Source organism: Hypanus sabinus, chromosome 21 (genome assembly GCF_030144855.1).
Source record: "Hypanus sabinus isolate sHypSab1 chromosome 21, sHypSab1.hap1, whole genome shotgun sequence".
Lineage (NCBI taxonomy): Eukaryota > Metazoa > Chordata > Chondrichthyes > Myliobatiformes > Dasyatidae > Hypanus > Hypanus sabinus.
The window spans coordinates 53383594-53400298 of NC_082726.1; positions in this window are offsets into that span (position 1 = coordinate 53383594).

Here is a 16705-nt window from a genome sequence, read left to right on the forward strand (position 1 = left end):
TACAAATTAGTGCCACGAAATAACAGACAGTACACCACATACAATTAAAGGATTACATTAATGAATCTTAATTTGACCAAAGGGTTAGAAAAGAAAAGAAAAGAAAAGGGCCCATTTTAATGAAACAGTAAATGTGAACAAGTTGAAGTTTCCCCATAATTACCGGTCCTAAATCGATCTCGCCCCGGCTTCGTCAAATCACGGTCCCACTCTGGGTGGAATACTACAACGTCTTCTGTCCTGTGTCTTCTCTCTTCCTCTCCTCTCAAAAAAAAAACCCCAAGCCCAACCTTAGTGTCTCTCACCAGGGAAACCACCCCTTAATCTGACCATCCTAATCGGATAGCATGTATTTCTCCTCATCTCTTACCTTTGTAATACTTACCCAACAGGTTGTTATATGTCTAGAGGAAAAGGAGATCAAGCCACACACCAACCCCTCCTCCTGTACACGCAGGTGCTGTGAAAACCAGGTTTATGCCACGCGCACACACACCATATCAAATTCACACCAGATACCATTATGGAATACACTTTAAAGATTTTACTAAATCTTATAGAGTACTATGCAATACAGTATATCTGAAGCAAAAGAAAATAAAGTCAAAGGCGCCAGCTTATGAAAGTTCAGTCAGTTTAGTGCACATCGTTGGAGCTCAACCATCAAACCATGCGACCCCTCGTCACTTTCCTCTGACCTCCACGTCCTTGATCGTATCTCCTCTTATTCCTCTGATTTTGTTTGGTAGACGCCGCTTCGGCCAACTCGTACGCCCTCTGCAACTCCCTCCTCATATCGGACACATACTTTAGATAGGGCTTCCTGGGTAATTCACCCACTTCAGCCCCAAAGCACAAGTCAATGGACAACCTCGCTTCCCGCCCGAACATCAGATAATAGAGTGAGTACCCTGTAGCATCATTGCGAGTACAATTGTAACAATGAACCAATTGTCCAATATGACGACTTCACTTATTTTTCTGTCCAATCTCCAGCGTCCCGAGCATATCCAACAGGGTCGTGTTAAACCTCTCAGGTTGAGTATCACCCTACGGGTGATAGGGTGTTGTCCTGGATTTCTCAACCCCAAGCATAGGCAGTAATTCATGGATAAGCTGGCTCTCAAAGTCCCGCCCCTGATCACTATGGATCCGTCTGGGAAGGCCATAATGAACAAAATACTTCTCCCATAACACCTTCGCCACTGTCGTCGCCTTCTGATCCTTAGTGGGAAATGCCCGAGCATAGCGAGTATAATGATCAGTGATAACTAAGACATCAGCGGTGTTGTTGGTGTCAGGCTCAATCAACAGGAAATCCATACATACCGGGTCCAGAGGTCCCGCACTCTGCAAGTGCGACAGTGGAGCCACCGACGCTGGCAGGGTCTTCCTCCGGATGCAACGACTGCATCCCCTACAGTATTCTTCAACCTCCCCCCTCATCCGGGGCCAGTAGAACCGGTCTTTGAGTAATCCATAGGTCTTTTCCACCCCCAAGTGTCCAGAATCATCAAGCATGGCCTGGAGTACAGTCTGCCGATACTTTTCCGGCAGGACCAGTTGCCAACAGCGGGGTTGGTGCAGAGGCGCTGTGACCCGGTACAAGACTTGGTTCTTCAATTTTAATTGAGGCCGCTCCTTCAAGAACAGAGGCACAGACGGGTGTTTCGCCTTCCCAGCCAACGCCACATCCCCCTTCTCTACCATTCTCCACAAAGTGCCAAGACCCGGGTCATTTTGCTGAGCAGCTGCCACTTCCCCTGGACTCAATTCCAGCAACTGTTTAGTCTGCAGTGCGGTCAGGTCACAGTAAGCTAGGGGTATGGCGTCGTCAAAAACCCCCAAGTGGTCCACGGCTCTTTCCATCCTCCCTCTTCCCTCAGCCTTCATGGTGATAGCAAACTGACACATCGCCTTCACTCCAGGGGCAGGGACAGTCTCCCACTCCTCGTCCTTCTCCTGTTCGCCTGGCTCCCAATATGGCAAAGCATCCGCATCGACATTCCTGCTTCCTGGGTGATACTTCAGGCTGAAATCATATACCGACAAGGCCTCCAGCCACCGATGTCCTGTGGCACCCAGCTTCACTGAAGTCAGGATATAAGTGAGAGGATTGTTATCCGTTCTCACCTCAAACTTGGCTCCGTACAGGTAATCACCCAGCTTGTCCACCACCGCCCACTTCAGCGCCAGGAACTCCAACTTGTGAGTGGGATAGATTCTCTCTGATGGCGACAAGCTTCGGCTGACAAAGGCTACCGGCCTCAATGCTTTGCCATGCTCCTGGTACAGAACAGCCCCGAGACCCTCTCGGCTGGCATCCGTGTGCAGCACACATGGCTTCTGGGGATCGGCAAAAGCCAACACCGGGGCCTGGGTCAGTGCCCTTTTCAAAGATTGGAACGCCTCTTCACATCGATCATCCCATCTCGAGCCAAAAGGTTCCGCCGGGTTCCAGTATCCTCCAGCATCTTGCCTCCAGTCCCCCTTCCTTTTCTTTCCCATCGGGGGATAGCCACACAACAGCTGAGTCAACAGGTGACACATCTTAGTGTATCCTTTCACAAATCGGCGGTAATACCCATAGAACTCCAAAAATGAGTGCAGAGCGCCCACTTTCTGGGGTCTCGGCCAGGTGGTCACGGCCTCTATCTTGGTTGGATCAGTAGCCACTCCGTCTCGTGAAATGATATGGCCAATGTAGCTGACCAATGACCTGCAGAACTGGCATTTGTCCAGGGAAAGCTTCACCCCTTCCTCCTTAAGCCGGCTTAACACCTTCAACAGCCTCTCCTCATGTTCCTCCAAAGTCGATCCAAACACTAACAAATCGTCCAGGTACACCAGCATCTCCAGCAGATTCATATTCCCCACAGTCCTCTCCACAAGCCTCTGGAAGGTGGCTGGGGCCCCCGATATGCCTTGGGGCATTCGTTCAAACTGAAAGAACCCCTGCAGGCAGATAAAGGCCGTCTTCTCTTTATCGGCCGCACTCATCGGGATCTGGTAATACCCACTTCTTAAGTCCGGCACACTGAATCACTTTGCTCTGCTCAGGCAGGCCAACGCGTCCTCGACCCTCGGGACAGTATATTGATCAGGGACAGTTCGCCGATTCAAGGTCCTGTAGTAAACGCACATGTGCACCCTCCCATTCTTCTTCCGTGCCACCACTATTGGGGACGCATATGGACTTCGGGACTCCGCTATGATTCTAGCTTCATTCAACTTGCACAAGTGCTGCCACACATCTTCAACATCGGCCGGGGCCAGCCGCCGGGATCTCTCTCGGAACGGGGTGTCTTCCGTCACCCGGATGGTGTGGCGAGTGCTTTTGGAGCAGCCCACATCAAGCTCACCCCGAGAAAAAACAGCTTCCATCTTCAGCATCTTCTCCACTAGCCTGCGCTTCCACTCCAGTGACAGAGGAGAATCCCCGAAGTTAAAGGCTTCAGCGGTCAGCTCCCCTCGATGCTCCAACCCCTCCCCATTAGGGGTCCTCACTGATGCGCTAGACATTATCGTCACCGGGAACAGATGCGCCAGCAGCATTCCCCTTTTAAAGGTGATTTCTCTTGCCGTGGTGCTCCCTGACACTTACGGCTATACGCCTCGCATGTACCACCCCTGGTTTCTGCACTTCAGGCCTTACCAGCGCCCCCACCGGAAATCGTGTTTCCCCTTCAAGATTGTCCACGGTGTCTACCAACAGGGCTTCACCTGTCGGCACCCCGGGGAATCTGGGGGTCCCCATCACGAGCGCTACCTCCCCTGGTCGGATCACCTTGGGCCTAGCCTGCGTACACCACACCGTCCCTCATTTACACTCCGGGTCCAGCCCTTGGGGGGCAACCCCTCCTTCGAATACTGCTCGAAACACTGGATGCACCGAGAGGGTCTCCAGAAAGTGTTCCCCCCTTTTTCCTTACAAGCTCCCAGGAGCCGTCGCACAACAGGACAGTTAGTCCCTACCAGAAGGGCAGCACCACCGGTTTCCACTGGGTCAGGACACACCAACATCAACGTCTCAATAGCTTTGGACACTCCCACATCGCCTTCCGTGAACTCCAATCTCACCAATAGGTACCCATCGTACGGGTAATCACCCTCGCTCACACCCCAAATCTGCAGGGCGTCAAATGGGGTTATGGGCAAATGCTTTAGATATTGGTTGTAGAACGACCAGTACAATAAGGTCACCTGCGATCCTGTATCAAGAACGGCTTCTGCGTAAACTCCCTCTATCCGTAGACACACACTGGCACGGGGTCCTACCAGCCCATCCAGAATGAAGGCGTGGGCTCTCGGTGGTCCCCTGGCTGATCTCTGGGAACGTGTTGCTCCAGATGCTCCAGTCTGTTCCCTCACTGAGCCTCTCCTGTGTTTCCCGACACCTCTCCCTTCTTAGTTGCAGGGGGCTTGCCCTCTGCGGGACTCCTTGTCTCTCACAATCCCACTGAAAGTGTCCCTCCACTCCACAGCTATAGCACACCCTTGGCTGCCCACAGTCCCACCTGAAATGCCCCTCTTTCCCACAGTTAAAGCACACACTGCCCACTGCCCCTCTTCTCCAAGGATGGCCCCCGCTCCTAACCCACTGCACGGGCCGCCCTCGGGAGTGGGTACCTTCCCTGTCCTTCCCCTCCAGTGGGGGGGTCCCTACTCCCCTGGGGGTCTTCAGTCCTCCACCCAGCCACCACTCCCTGTATCACTGAGGATCGCTCCCGGTGGCCCGAGCCCCTTTTCCGTCCCAATGCTCTCTCTTCCTCCCGCACCTCTCTAATCTGTTGCCCGAATGATGGAGGGAGACCCTTTCTATAAGCCTGCCGGATAGTCCACGCCTCCTTGTCCTCTTCCAGAGAGCCACTGAATATCTGACTCATCCTCACACTAGCCACATCAGGCACCTTCACTACCCCCCGGTGCGGCAACCCCGTAAGCATCCCCTCCATCCGAAATATGTACTTGGAGAGCTTTTCCCCTCGCCGTTGTTCCAGGCGTTGAAACTCTACTAAAAGCAGCCAGGGTTCCCCTGACAACTCAAACGCTCCCTCCAAAATTTCTATGCATTCCTCCACTGAAGCCCCAGGCTTTTCAGCTTTCAACTCCCGGACTGTTTTGGCTGCCGAACCCCTCAAACTTCCCACCAATTGCAGCCTCTTCTGCTCCTCCGAGCCTGGCCACTCCTCTAACATCAAAGACGTATGCTCGATCCAGGACTCATAGTCCACCTCCCCGTCCGGAGTAGACTTGGCTCCGGAGAACACTCCCAGCTTCAGCCATGGCCTCTCGGCCACTCTCACCAGGGAGTTAAGTGCGGCTGCCAGCTCCAAGGCTTTCACCCTACCCGGTGCGGGGCCTAGTCACACCTCCCTGCTCTGACCTCCCTTTACTAGTGCCGGGCACCTCTCTGGGAGCCACCTCTAGTTCTAATTCCTCCTCCGGTGTCTCATCATCCTCATCCTCGGAGAGGGTGTGGAGCCCCCACAGCCCTGCCTCCCCCGGAACACTGACCGTTGCTGGCAGTTCCAACGTCATGACGTCGGCACTCGTACAAACCAACACCCAGCTAGACTCCACCTCTTTACCACACTGCCTAGCTACCAATTCTACATGCCCAATACCTTTTACCAAACCTAAACCCTGCACTAACGCATCTCCCGAAATTCGAAAATCCATTCCGCTCACTACACAGGCATACTGCACTGGTACATCTTTCAACTCACACCAGCTAACTATCTTATCTCTGTCCATCTCCGCACTGCTGCCTGCACGATTCCACAGCCCCTGACAATCCAATCCCAGACGAGACCCCACAAATGTAACACTTACCCAACAGGCTATGTCTAGGGGAAAAGGAGATCCAGCCACACACCAACCCCACCTCCCGTACACACAGGTGCTGTGAAAACCAGGTTTATGCCGCACACACACACACACCATATCAAACTCACACCAGATACCGTTATGGAATACACTTTGAAGATTTTACTAAAACTAGAAGAGTACTATGCAATACAATATATATATGAAGGAAAAGAAAAGTAAGTAAAAGGCACCAACTTATCAAAGTTCAGTCAGTTTAGTGCACATTGTTGGAGCTCAACCATCAAACCATGCGACCCCTCGTCACTTTCCTCCAACCTCCACGTGCTCGCACCTGGGACCACCCCGGTGGTCAACAGAGCAGTGCGGCGCATGTCCACCTTCCTCGGTGTCTTCTTCCCAACTTCCCTGAAAAGACTGCGAAAACCCCCATGCTCCCAATTTCACGACAAAATAACATTCCCCATTGGTCAACAAATGAATACAATCCCGATATCAGCAAGTCTAAAGCTAAACAACTGCGAGAGAAAGCACTTATCATCCAAAGAAGCATTCCTACTCTTAACAGAACAAAGAAGCCATTTTGATTAACATACACAGTACATTGTACACCTTCAACAGTAACCCAAACAATCTGAAAACAGATCACTCTTACAGAACTGCCAAATAAAATACATACAGCAATACAGTAAAAATATGAACCAGGCCATTACATGTATAAAAATTAAAGAGATTTGTATTTATACAGTACCATTCACACTCTTGAAATGTCTGCAAGCACTTCACAGAGAATGAAATGTAGTCTCTGAATGCTGAACCAATTATCTCCAGTTCCAAAACTGACTCCTTTTGTACACTTAGCGGCCATTTTATTTGGTACATCTGTACACCTCATTAATGAAAATGGCTAATCAGCTCATCATGTGCCAGCAATTCATTGCATAAAAACATGCAGATATGGTCAAGACACTCAGTTGTTGTTCAGACCAAAACAATAGAATGGGGAAGGAATGTGACAAAGTGACTTTGACTGTGGAATGATTGGTGCCAGATGGGGTGGTCAGAGTAACTCCAAAACTGCTGGTATCCTGGAATTTTCATGCAAACAGTGTTTACAATTTACAGAGAACAGTGGAAAAAACAAAAAAAAATCTAGTGAGCAGCAGTACTATGGATGAAGAAACCTTTGTTATTGAAAGACATCAGAGGAGAATGGCCAGAATGTTTCAAGCTGACAGGAAGGAGACAGTAACTCTAATCACGTGTCGTTAAAAACATCAACAATAACACTTTTTCTGAGGTAAATTATGGTAAGCTATCACCGCAAACAATGAAGAGGCAAGTAAAGGCGAAGCCTAACTTGAGTGATGAGCCATGCTGGTGTGTTGCATAGGCAGAGTGTAATGTGTTTGAAACGAAGATTGTGTTGCTGTTGGAGATGGAATTGGAGCCAGCGATTCAGAGAGGAGTCGAGGTGGAGGAGTTTTGATGCCTGTCCACTGAAACCAGGTGGGAGTTCGATTGCTCTAAGCAGCAAGCTGATTTGGAGAGGTCGAGAATGACTTTGGGCTGGGAGGAAAGGTCTAGGCCCAGGGTGTATCACTGTGGTGGGGCTTAGGTCCTAGAGTGGGGCATAGCCTGGTGTTTGAACCATTTCAACACCGGCCCAGACTGACTGGGTGTTAGGACTGGAGGTGAGGGTCGGGCCAATTTCACTTGTTCTCTCACAACATTCACTGCAGTGCTGAGGCTGTGAGACTGTGCCAGGTGCCGCACGCTTTGTGTGTGCAAGCTTTGTGGTGATTTGCTCTGCTATATAATGAGCTGAGACCGAGGCTTTAGATCTATGTCATTTCCAGTAAATTCTCATAATGGGTCCTAAACTGAGTTGATGCGCTCGGGTTGGCTTTATAATCCCTTTCCCGCCATACATGGCGGAATATCCTATTTCCTTAATAATGGGGATGTGTAAATGTATATATGTTCTATGTTCTACACTGTATTTAATGTTGACACTGCTGTTTATTATGTAATTATGATTGTAACTACATTGTAGAGTGCATCATATTCTAATTCATGTGTTGTCTTAAGTTAGCTTTGTGGGTAATTAAAGATGGTATGTCCTGCTGCCTAATAAACTCATTCACTCAAGCACCTCACTTTCAGTAGGGGGGGAGAGAGAGATTAGGGGCTGCCAGGAGTTCACACTAGGCAAAGCATGGAACTATTATTGTGCTTTCTGGCAGATATCGTTTTGTAAATATTGGCAATTTTCTTTTCACTATTTTCATTAATTTTTGTAAGTTTGATTTTTGATGTACCTCATAAACATACTTGCAATAAAGAGCAAAGCAACTGCAGCCACTTTTCCTTTGGTTATAACCCACGTAACTAACAAAGTAAAGTGGGAACTGGGTGTACATTGATTACTAAAGAAAAGCTTGACTTGCTACAGGAACATTGTTAAACATTTGCTCGCTACTTTACGATTTTGGGATCTTTGAAATGTAGTGTTCAAAGTCTTCCTTGCATTATGTTAAGTGGTATTTTCTAAAGCATTGTGTGCTAGTGAGAAAATGTATTAAGTATGAAGAGTCAAGGCACTCTGGCTGGGGGAGATTTTATCCCATTGAAGAAATGACTGGTCAGAGGTTAATGCTACTTAGAGTTTTGCTGTGAGTTTTCCATCATTGTATCAAAAGTAGTTCTTCTGATTGACAACCTGCCTGGTATAATGTAATAGGAGAGTAAAAATGTGTCACACCACCATGTGTCAAAAATAGTATCCTTGTTATGATGGTGATCATTCGAATAGTCCCCTGTGGTGTTGGTTTCCTACACATTCATAGAATTTACACCTGCAGCTGTAACAGCAAGACATGTTCAGTATTTGCAACAGCCATGAGTCAAGAACTAAAAAATATTGGCACCACAGCGGTTAGCGCAAAGGTATTAAAGCTCAGGGAGTCAGGGTTTGGAGTTCAATTCCAGCATCCTCTTTAGGAGTTTTTATATGTCCTCCCTGTGGAACACATGGTTTTCTCTTGTGTGCTCAAGCTCAAGTTTCCTCCCACAGTACAAATGCATACTGGGTAGGTTAATTACAAATTCACTCCACTCTTTAAGAAAGGAGGGAGGCAACAGAAAGGAAATTTATAGACTAGTTAGCCTGACCTCAGTGGTTGGGAAGATGTTGGAGTCAATTGTTAAGGATGAGGTTATGGAGTACTTGGTAACACAGGGCAAGATGGGACAAAATCAGCATGGTTTCCTTCAGGGAAAATCCTGCCTGATGGACCTGTTGAAATCCTTTGAGGAGCTTACTTGTAGGATATACAAAGGGGATGTAGAGGATATTGTATATTTGAATCTTCAGAAGATCTTCAGAATTTCTTGGTGTTCACTTGGCGGAGAATCTCACCTGGTCCCTCAACACCAGCTCCATAGCAAAGAAAGCCCAGCAGCATCTCTACTTTCTGCGAAGGCTGAGGAAAGTCCATCTCCCACCCCCCATCCTCATCACATTCTACAAGGGTTGTATTAAGAGCATCCTGAGCAGCTGCATCACTGCCTGGTATGGAAATTGCATCATCTTGGATCGCAAGACCCTGCAGCGGATAGCGAGGTCAGCTGAGAAGATCATTGGGGTCTCTCCTCCCACCATTACAGACTACACGCTGCATCTGCAGGGCAAACAGCATTATGAAGGACCCCACGCACCCCTCATACAAACTCTTCTCCCTCCTGCCATCTGGGAAAAGGCACCGGAGCATTCGGGCTCTCATGGCCAGACTATTTAACAGTTTCTTCCCCAAAGCTATCAGACTCCTCAATACCCAGAGCCTGGACTGAAACCAACTTACTGTCCTCTACTGTGCCTATTGTCTATTATTTATTGTAATGCCTGCACTGTTATGTGTACTTCATGCAATGCTGGGTAGGTCTGTAGTCTGGTGTAGTTTTTTTTTCTGTGCTGTTTTTCAGGTAGTTCAGTGTAGTTTTTGTACTGTTTCATGTAGCACCGTGTCCTGAAAAATGTTGTCACGTTTTTACTGTGTACTGTACCAGCAGTTATGGTTGAAATCACAATAAAAAGTGACTTGACTTGACTTTGACAAGATGCCATACATGAAGCTGTTTACCCAGTTAAGAGCCCATGATATTACTAGCATGGTTAGAGCTTGGGCTAATTGGTAGGAGGTAGCGAGTGGGAATTTACTGGTTGACTGCCGGTGACAAATGGTGTCTATCAATGATTAAGATAATGAAATAGGTGGCTTGTTGCCAAGTTTGCAGATGATATGAAGATTGGTGGAGGGGCAGATAGTGTTGAGGAAGACTGTGGAAAGACTTAGATTAGGATAATGGGCAAGAAAGTGGCAAATGAAGCACGATGTTGGAAAATGCATGGTCATGCACTTTGGTAGGAGAAATAAATGTGCAGAGTATTTTATAATGGAGAAAATCCAAAAGTTTGAGATGCAAAGGGACTTGGGAGTCCTTGTGCTGAACACCCTAAACGTTAACTTGCAGGTTGAGTCAATGGAGAAGAAGGCAAATACAATGTTAGCATTCATTTCAAGAGGTCTAGAATACGAGAACAAGGATGTGATGCTGAGACTTTATAAGGCACTGGTGAGGCATCACCTTGAGTATTGTGAACAGTATTTAGCTCTTTATCTAAGAAAAGCTGTGCTGGCAGTTGAGAGTGTTTAGAACAAGTTCACAAGGATGATTCATGGAATGAAAGGGTTATCATATGAGGAACGTTTCATATCTCTAGGTCTGTACTCGGAACTTAAAAGGATGAGGGGGGATCTCATTGAAACCTTTTGAATATTGAAAGGCCTAGACAGAGTAGACATGAAAAGTAAGTTTCCCATGTTGGGGGAGTCTAGGAAAGTGGGCACAGCCTCAGGATAGAGAGGGGTCCATTTAAAACAGAGATGCAGATATATTCCTTTAGCCAAAGGGTAGTGAATTTGTGGAATTTGTGGCCTCAGGCGGCTGAGGAGGCCGGGCCTTTGGGTGTATTTAAGGCAGAGATTGATAGGTTCTTGATTGGACATGGCATCAAAGTTTATGGGGAGAAGTCCGGGGAGTTGAGCTGAGGAGAGGGAAAAAAAGGATCAGCCATGATTGATTGATGGAGCAGACTCGATAGGCCAAATGGCCTACTTCTGCTCCTATGTCTTATCATCTTATAATTGTTCATTGTAAATTGTCCTGTGATTAGATTAGGGTTCAGTCAGGATTGTCGGGGTTTGCTGGGTGGTGAAGCTCAAAGAGCTGGAAGGGCTTATCCGAGTTGTCTCTCTAAATAAATATAAAATACATTCCCACTTTTGTCAGTGAAGCTGCTCAAAATTATGTCAAAGTAACTTATGCTTAAATTCCATGAAATTATTCATTAAAAGTTTTAGCTTGTGTTGTGTTGTAATTACAATGTATTCATAATTGGACCCGTGCCTGGATTATATTCCTCTAAGCCCCTCCATTCCATATACATCCAAATTTCTCTACACTGGCCTCGACTCCATTGCCATTTCTCCACATTCCTGTATTCCAGCTCTAACACATTGATCCATCTTCACTTTAAGTCCTTCTAATGATCCGGCTTCCACCAGCCACTGAGGCAGAGTGTTCCAGAGATTCACCACCCTATGGGATAAACAAGTTCTGCATACCTCCATTTTAAGCGACTATCTCCTTATCTTGTAGTTATGTCGCCTTGGTCCAGACTTTTCAACTGCTCAAAACATCCCAATGTCTACTATCCTGTCGAAAGCACAAGAAGTTCTGCTGATCGTAAACATCAAGGATTCTGAAGATGCTGGAAATCCAGAGCAACACACACAAAATGCTGGAGGAACTTAGTAGGTCAGACAATGTCTATGAAAATCAATAAACAGTTGATATTCAGGCCGACACCCTTCACTGGGACCTGAAGAAGGATCTTCTTTAGTAGTTTATTATTGACTCCTGTGGAAAGATGCAGTGAAAAGTGTTGTTTGCATGCCACCCATACATTGGGGTGGTACAAGAAGGAAGGACATTTAACAGAATGCAGTTACAGTTACAGAGAAAGTGAGGTGCAGGTAGATAAATAAAGTGCAAGAGCCAACAAGAGGTAGTTTGGGAGATTATGAGCTAAGCTTTATCGAAAAAACTATGACCATTGTACAGACGAGACATTTTCAATCTGCTTTACAGCCCCGTATCAGCACCACCACATGATACACATCCCAGCATATCATTTTTCCACATGCGCTGTGTGGTGATTGGAGAAAAGGGAGGAGAATGTGGTAAAGGAATCAGTTTGGGCATTAAATATGTTTATTTATAATGAAGCAATTCTGGGATCTTGGCATTATTTGTTCAAGGACATGGAATGGTCAGAAACCAGAGAAGAAAGACATTTTGATCAGATGTCCTTTACAATTAAATGCCTTTCTAACTGGAAGACCACAATCTGTGCAGATTGATGATAACATATCCTCCTCACTGTTGCTCAACACTGGTGCACCCCAGGGGTGTGTGCTTAGCCCACTGCTCTACTCTCTATATATACATGACTGTGTGGCTAGGCACAGCTCAAACATCATCTACAAATTTGCTGATGATACAGCCGTTGTTGGTAGGATCTCAAGTGGTGACGACAGGGCATACAGGAGTGAGATATGCCAACTAGTGGAGTGGTGCCACAGCAACAACCTGGCACTCAATGTCAGTAAGATGAAAGAGCTGATTGTGGACTTCAGGAAGGGTAAGATGAAGGAACACATACCAATCCTCATAGAGGGATCAGAAGTGGAGAGAGTGAGCAGTTTCAAGTGCCCGGGTGTCAAGATCTCTGAGGATGTAACCTGATCCCAACATATTGATGTAGTTATAAAGAAGGCAAGACAATGGCTATTAGGAGTTTGAAAAGATTTTTCATATCAACAAATTCACTCAAAAACTTCTATAGATGTACCATGGAGAGCATTCTGACAGGTTGCATCACTGTCTAGTGGGGGGGGGGGGGGGTATAAAACTACACAGGACTGAAAGAAGGTGCAGAGGATTGTAAATCTAGTCATCTCCATCTTGGGTATTAGCCTACAAAGTACCCAGGACATCTTCAGGGACCGGTGTTTCAAAAGGGCAGTATCCATTATTTTCTATAATGGACCTAGGGCGTGTCCTTTTCTCACTGTTACCATCGGGAAGGAGGTACAGAAGCCTGAAGGCACACACTGAATAATTCAGGAACCGCTTCTTCCCCTCTGCCATCTGATTCCTAAATGGACATTGAACCCTTGGACACTAACTCACTTTGTTTTTTAATGTACATGTACACTATTCCTAATTTTTGCATATTGTTAATCTATTCAATATATGTACACTGTAATTGATTCATTTATTATTATTTTTGTTATTTTATTATTATTTTTCTCTTCTACATTATGTATTGCATTGAACTGCTGCTGCTAAGTTAACAAATTTCACGTCACATGCCGGTGATAATAAACCTGATTCTGATTCTGATTCATATCCTGATTGTGAATTAATGGTAAAGCGTCATAGCATTAAAAAAAATTGGGAATCCCTGCTCTAAACCTTTACTATCCATTTACCTGAACAAGAGTCTTTTAAATGTTGTTATTCTGTCTACCACTTCCTCCGGCAGCTCATTTTACTAACTGTCTATGTGAAAGGGTTACCCCTCAGCTCTCTTTTGAATCTTTCTTGCTTACCTTTAACTTTTGCCTTCCAGTTTTGATTGCCTTTCTCTGGGGAAAAAGACTGTGTGCATTCACCCTTTCCATACCCCAAACATGGGAGTTTTGGTTGGAAAAGATGCCTGATCTGTTGGTCATTTGATCTCAACTGCAATGTGAGACTCCTACAGAAGAGTCCGTACACACTAATCATTTGACCTGTTATGTGAGACAGAGCCAGTTGTTGCAAAGTTAAACTTGGAGCCTCCGGCAGATTATCCTGGTTTGGTAATGTTGGTTTTGCCTGATCCCTCACTCATCTGCACGGCCCTGAGGTTCGTGTCGGTGGTGTGATTAATCTTGCTGTTCATTGACCCACAGTCATTGCACAGCAAGCCCACCTGTGTGGCACTGCCCAATCCACTCTACTCTGGCAGACTGCTGTGCCCATCACTGGTGTGGTTCCAAACCTGTTCTTGGCCATAACATGTGACTTCCGTTTTTGTTCAGAAGCGACCACCCATCTGTCTATCAATATAACAATCAAAAGCATTTCAAAAGGTGTATTTAAGGCCACCGCAATTTAAATTATTAATTAAAAATAAATTGTAATAAAAAGCCAGTATTGGTAGTGTTGACCTCGAGATAATCTCATTGTTTTATAACATTCAGTTCTTCATCTTCCAAAAGAGGTAGATATTTATTAAGGGTATACAGCTGACTGGAAGAGTCCAGGCAACAGGAATTCCTGTGAAAGGGATGCACTGAAACTTGGTGCAGCCAATGCAAAGGTTCATTTTGCTACAGGACATGGGCTGAGTTGGGTGTGGAAACCCTTCGAATATGACACAAGTGTTAACGGTGCCAGGGTTCCAAAATCAAGTTAATGCTATTTAATGTACCGGTAATCATCATGAATTTAAATGTCTTGTCCTGTTGCCTTTTTTTTGTATATATATTTTATTAGAAATAAAGTTTCTTTTTGAAATATAAAAATAAACACTTGGTTCACTAACGTCACATAGGAAGGAAACTCCTCCACCTTTGTATGTTCTGGAAGAATGTAATTCCAGATTCCCTGTACCAGTCTTCCCCAGATTATGACATGGTTCTGTTCTTGTGAACTGTGGATAGTTCGCAAGTCAGAAATGTGTTCACGAACCGAGTTCCCTCCTGTAACAACCATCCTGCACAATTTCTAGGAGCTCATTCGCGTGTATGGGCTGCAGAGATGGCAGGCGTTCATTGGCTAGGGAGGACCTGTGTTCTGGTTCTCTCTTGCCTTCTGGAAATGGCCAAGCAGGCATCTTGGTTCAAAGGTTAATTAAAGATGGGTATAGTTATAGAGTAATACAGCACAGAAACAGACCCTTCGGCCCCACATGTCAATGCTGAACCAGCTGGTCCCATCTGCCATCATATATCCAGTATCTCTCTAAACCTTTCCTATCTATGTACTTAACTAAATACCTTTTCAGTGTTGTTGCACTTGCCTCGATCAGTTTGTCTGGCAACCTATTCCATATACATCCCAACTTTTACATGGAGAACTTGCCCCTCCTGCCCCCTTCAAATCATTCACCCCACATCTTAAACCTATGCCCTCTAGTTTTTAGTTTCCTGTTCCAAAGGTGAAAACCATGTGCGCCCACCCTACCTACGCTCCTCCCAACTTCATAAACCTCTCTGAATCTTCCATATTCTAAGGAATGAAGTAAGGGGATTGACACCCGCAGTGCAAGAATGAGTAATGTTTTATCAATATATGAAATTATAATGAAATGTGTATTACAAAGGCAAGAAATAGCATGTTTTATTAGTTCTATCAGAATATCTATTTCCATTAACTTGGAGCATACATTTAGTAGTTATAAATGTCCATTGCACTAAAGATGTCTGAATATCTGCTCTGTTCCCTGGCTGTGTTTATTTGATGGGGTGAAAATCTATTGAAAAGCTTATTCTTTTGAGATTTTCTACATTTTTTTTACTTTGAAGAGTAATTAGATCCTAATCAATCCCAAGCAAATTATGTAGATGATGTGGAAATTTGCAGAGAGATATAGATAGGTTAAGTGAGTGGGCAAGGGTCTGGCGGATGGAGTACAACATTGTAAATTATTCACTTTGGAAGGGAAAATGGAAGATTAGATTATTATTTAAAAGGTGAAAGACTGCAACATGCTGTTGTGCAGAGGGACTTGGGAATGCTTGTGCATGAATCACAAAAGATTGGTTTATTGGTGCAACAGGTTATCAAGAAGGCAAATTGAATGTTGGCCACCTTTGCTAGAGGGAATGAATTTAAGAACTGGGTGGTTACACTACAATTGTACAGGGCACTGGTGAGATCATACCTGCAGTACTCAGTGCAGTTTTGTCTTCCTTATTTGAGGAAAGATACATGGGCTTTGTAGGCAGTGCTGGGAAGTTCACCAGGTTGATTTTAGATTTGAGGGAGTTAGCCTGTGAGGAGAGATTGGGACCATACTTGCAGGAATTCAGAAGGGTGAGAGGAAATCTTATACACTTATGGATTGGATTGTGGTTTTATAGCTTTATGTCTTTATATTCTGTGTTTTCGTCTGTTCTTTCTTGTTGCCACTTGTGCAATTTTCCTTGTGGGGAGGGGTTGGGGTTTTTGTTGCTGTTTGCACTTTTTTTGCATAAGAGGTAGATTTGGAATTTGATAGTCTTGTTGCCATCTGCATGATTAGATTTTTGCACGTGGGTGGGGGGGAAAATTGATGTTTTTCTTTAAACGGCTCCATGGTTTCTTTCATTTTGTGGCTATCTGGAGAAGAAGAATCTCAGAGTTGTATATGGCATGCATAGTTTGATAATATATGTACCTTGAAATATACAATTAGGTAACGGATAAATAAGACAGGTAGGAATGTTGTTTGCACTGGTAGGTGAGAATAGAACTAGCAGACAGAGCCTCAAGATTTGGAAAAATAGATTTAGGACAGGGGTGAGGTGAGAGTGGTGAATCTGTGCAATTCTCTGCCACAGGAAACAATAGAGGCTACCTCATTAATTGCCTGCCTAGCAGGGGAATTAAAGGTTATGGGCAAAAGGCAGGTAGCTGGAGCTGAGCCCTTGGCCAGATCAGCCACAATCTCATTGAATGGCAGAGCAGAATCAAGCATCCAGATGGTTTAGTCCTGTTC